Raw genomic sequence first — 5093 nt, 5'->3', positions numbered from 1 at the left:
GGCACTGGCACGCTCCCTGAGCCCTGATTGCCATTCCTGGTGGCCATACCTGGGGTTATGGTTGGGCATCCCCTGGGTCATGGGTGGGCATGCCTAGTGGTTCTAGTGGCACCCCCAAGGGTCTACACTGGTAATCAATGCTCTGATTACCAGTGCAGACCCCCCCCCCCCCCGTCAGGAGAGCCGCAGATCGTCTCTCCTCTACTCGTGCCTCTTAGGCACGAACTGAGGAAAGCCGATCAATGGCTCTTCCTATTTACTATGTGACCAGCTGTGATTGGACACAGCTGGTCACATGGTAAAGAGCCTACGTCATTAGGCTCTTTACCGAGATTGGAGATGCGGTGTGTCAGAGTGACACACCGCAGCACCGATCGCCGTTCTGTGCGCCCCCAGGGCGGGGGGGAAGTGGTTAAATCTTCCCTAGCCAGAAGTGATGAAAATGCTTGTCGCTGATCTCCTAGACCAGGGGTCTTCAATCTTTCTAAACAAAGGGCCAGTTTACTGTCTTTCAGACCTAAGAGGGGGGGGGGGGCAGACTGTGGCCATTGGCAGTAGAAAAGGTCCCAAAGTCAGTGGTAATAAACAATGCCCCATCTTTGGTTTCAGTGAGAGGAATTGTGCTCCGTCGTTGTTGTCATTGGGTGACATTCTTCCTATTCATTTTTGTCAATGGGGGAATTATGCCCCGTTGTTAGTATCAGTGGATGTATATAGTTCTCCACAGGCCAGATAAAAGCAAGCAAAGAGCCACGTCTGGCCCCGGGCCTCTGGTGACCACTGTCCTAGACCATAGAGGTGATCGGAGAAGATTCGGTCTCTGAACACCTCCATTGTAAGCCAGCCCAACTGCCAGATCAGATGCTGGGCCCCCCATTGGGACAGGAAAGCCCAGAGAGGCACTGGAGGGCAGCATGGGGGGGCTCCCTTCTGCTAGATAAAAAAAGCAGTGAAGGCAGCAAATTAGCCGCTAGGATTGCTTTTAGATTACAGAGCATCCCCGGCTGAAAATTTTGATACCAGGGTTATGGCTGACAGTTGTAACCATAACCCCGGCATAACCACTTGCAGTCAGTCATGTACATGATTTGGCGGCAAGTGGTTATTAAGATCTGTTCATGTGGACAGATGTTGGGTGGCAAATTAGGATAAATCTAGTTTTATCATAGGTTTGAATTAGAGGGGCTCATTTTGAAATGTTTTGAAATTCTAGATATCATGAATGCCCATTAACACGCCTGTCAAATTAAGATATTCTAATGATCCGTTTGAGTCACCTCTCTGTTTTTTAAATCGTACGGATTCTTGTACTACTACCTTGGCTACTAACTGTAGCGCTAACCCCGCAGGAGCCACTTGGTAATTTGAATTCTCTGTTCTGCTCCTTAACTCTAAAGCCTCATACACACGATCAGATTATCAAACGATCTGTCCTCCGTTTTTTGTTGCATGCTAGCCTCATATAGAAAGTGAAGAGGTTACTTTCATATGAAAATTCTCGTACGACAGAATTAAACTTCAGAAGTGATGTCATGTGTTGAATTGTATTGTATGTGTTCTTTCGTTTCTGAGCATGCCTAGTCTTGCTCTTACGTTTTTTTTCGGACGAAAACTGTACTAATTAAATGAAAATCGGACGTTGTGTTGACCTACGATAAAAATTTTATAGCCTGCACATCCAGTTTTTGTCGTCCGAAAATCCGCAGTCGGCTGTCGAAAGCACTATACTAACAATCCGATAATCGGCAGATCGTTCGTCGGACGAAATTTTCCTTTCCGATTTTTGTATCGTGTGTACGGGTCATTAGAACACCTTCAGTCCTTCTGACACACCTGGTGGAATAAAAGTTACTACAAGTGCTTATAGGAACACAAGTGTATCGTATTTAAAAGAGAAGTACAGCCAAAGCTTGTTTGACTGTACTTCTCCTGCGGATTCCTGTGACCCGTTTTCAGTAGACAGCGGGCTGATGCCACAGTGTTGGTTCAGGCTTGGGTAAGATCATGACAATGAAGTCGGTATTCACCCACATGCCTGGACCGGCACCCAGCTCAGCCTCTCAGCAAGCCTGAGTTGGCTGCTCCCACCCCCTCCACAGCCCAGCACTCCAGTGAGCGTGGGGGAGCAGAGGAGAGATCCGGTGACTGACAGCAGCTCTCTGCTCAGGGAGCTGTGAGAACCGAGTGATCAGCAGTGTTAGAGGCGCCAGGGGACCAATGCTGCATCCACCTACAGTGCCTTGAAAAAGTATTCATACCCCTTGACATTTTCTCATGTTACAACTAAAACGTAAATATAATTCATTGGTATTTTATATGCTAGGCCAATACAAAGTTACACATAATTGTGAAATTGAAGGAAAATGATAAAAGGTTTTCAAATTTTTTTACAAATAAATATGTGAAAAGTGTGGCTTGCATTTGTATTCAGCCCCGAGTCAATACTTTGGAGAACAACCTTTTGCTGCAATTACAGCTGCAAGTCTTTTTGGGGATGTCTCTACCAGCTTTGCACATCTAGAGAGATTTTTGCCCATTCTTCTTTGCAAAAAAGCTCAAGCTCTGTCAGATTAGATGGAGAGCTTCTGTGAACAGCAATTTTCAAGTCTTGCCACAGATTCTCAATTGGATTTAGGTCTGGACTTTGACTGGGCCATTATAATACATGAATGTATGCTGTATGTTTAGGGTCGTTGTCCTGCTGGAAGGTGAACCTCCGCCCCAGTCTCAAATCTTTTGCAGACTCTAACAGGTTTTCTTCTAAGATTGCCCTGTATTTGGCTCCATCCATCTTCCCATTAACTCTGACCAACTTCCCTGTCCCTGCTGAAAAAAAGCATCCCCACAACACGATTCTGCCACCACTATGTTTCCCAGTGGGCATGGTGTGTTCAGGGTGATATGCAGTGTTAGCTTTCCCCCACACATAGCGTTTTGCTTTTAGGCCAAAAGGTTCAATTTGGTTCTCATCAGACAAAAGCACCTTCTTCCCCATGTTTTCTGTGTCCCCCACATGGCTTCTCACAAACTGCAAACAGAACTTTTTATGGCTTTTTGCCAGTCTTCCATAAAGGCCAGATTTGTGGAGTGCACGACTAATAGTAGTCCTGTGGACAGGTTCTCCCGCCTGGGCTGTGGATCTCTGCAGCTCCTCCAGAGTTACCATGGACCCCTTGGCTGCTTCTCTGATTAATGCTCTCCTTGCCAGGACTATCAGTTAAGGTGGACGGCCATGTATTGGTAGGTTTGCAGTTGTTCCACACTCTTTCCATTTTCGGATGATGGATTGAACAGAGCTCCATAAGATGTTCAAAGCCTAGGATATTTTTTTTTATAACCTAACCCAGTTTTAAACTTCTTCAGAACTTGTCTGGCTGAGCTGTGAATTAGCCCCAGGAAATAGACACAAGACCGTTTAGTGGTAAATTAACACAATGTATTGGTACGGGTTAGAATAAATGGCGGTTTGAGCATATATTAGCACAGAAGGTAGGTTCAGACACAGTCCTCTAGACCAGTGGTCCTCAACTCCGGTCCTCAGGGCCCACTAACAGGCCAGATTTTAAGTATTACCTTGGGGAGATGCAGACTAGAATACTGCAATCACTGAGAAGCAAATGAGATCACCTGTGATGTATCTTGTGTATGTTATCTTGCAAACCTGGCCTGTTAGTGGGCCCCGAGGATCGGAGTTGAGGACCACTGCTCTAGACCAGCCTCTCTCAACCAGTGAGTCACGGCATACTGGAGTGTTGCCAGAGGTCCTCAGGTGTGCCATGGGGTCATGGGAGAGAAGGCCAGTCAGATGTGCCCAATTGTACATCGACACTGTGAGGGAGCTCCATCAGCCTCAGCAAAGTGAAAGTAAAGGAGGGTGGAGTGTGCTGTGCTCTCTGCTTCCCCCTAGTGCAGTACCCAGGCTAAATGAGACAAGCTACTGTGCTAAAACGTTTTAAAAGAGCTTTTTTACATGTTTGTGTATGTGTGTGTGTGTACATATGTGTCTGTATGTTTGTGTACACGTCTGTCTGTATGTTTGTATGTGTGATTATGTACACGTGTCTGTATGTGAGTTACTTTTAATCCTGACCCCCCCCCCCCTATTCCCGTACCATCAGAACAGCTTTTGTAGGGCTCGTTTGTGATACCAGCAAGGACTGCTGCTCCTCTGAAAAGCAATCCATGCTCAGATCGCTTTTCAGAGGCATTTGACATGTGATAAAGGGGAAAAATGTTGCCTCCTCTTCACCTGTTTTAAGCCAGTAAATGCAGCATCACTACACCACAACTGTGCAATGCACACAGTTGCAAGGTAGTTGCAGTGCAGCCCCATTCCCTCTGGGTATACCTCCAGCTGAAGCCACAGCATGTGTACCCCCCCCCCCCCCCCAGCTGCTGCTTCTGCAGCTAAAGGGGGAGAAGGTGGGGGCGGTAAACGCAGCTCAACCATGTGGTTTTACCGCCCCTCCAACCTGATATGTGAACAAGCCTTTGGTTCACATCTGTGTGGCTGCGTGCAGGGCAGCCCATTCATTTCAAGGCAGAAATGCAGGGAAAGAAGTTCCTGACCCTTTTTTTTGTGTTTTAATTGCACCCCACCAAAAGAAACCCACTTTTGCCAAGGTGTGGAGTACCCTTAAGAATTAATGGCACCCCTAAAGAGCAGAGCATTTGTGTTTCAGGAACGAGCGTGACTTTGCGTGTGTTCCGCAACATACAGTAACGTGAACCAAGCCATGGTCAGTCACACCAAATATTGATTTGAATTGGATTTCTCCTCTCTTTTCTTTTATTTCTGAAAGCATTCTTTTTTTTCCCACTTCTCTAAAACTTTTGCACATTTGTGTATATTCTTGACTAATTTATTTTATTTCAGGTACTTGTATAGCGCTGTCAATTTACGCAGCGCTTTACATATACATTGTACATTCACATCAGTCCCTGCCCTCAAGGAGCTTACAATCTAAGGTCCCTAACTCACATACATACACAGTAGGGCCATTTTTTTTAGATAATAATTAAAAAAAAAATATGACATATTACAAATAGCGAGATTTAATTGAATAATTATTACATTACAAATTGTAAATACA

Source organism: Pelophylax lessonae (assembly GCF_965119305.1).
Source record: "Pelophylax lessonae genome assembly, chromosome: 1".
NCBI lineage: Eukaryota > Metazoa > Chordata > Amphibia > Anura > Ranidae > Pelophylax > Pelophylax lessonae.
The sequence above is the reverse complement of the archived record's forward strand: the minus strand, read 5'-3'. Positions refer to the sequence as shown.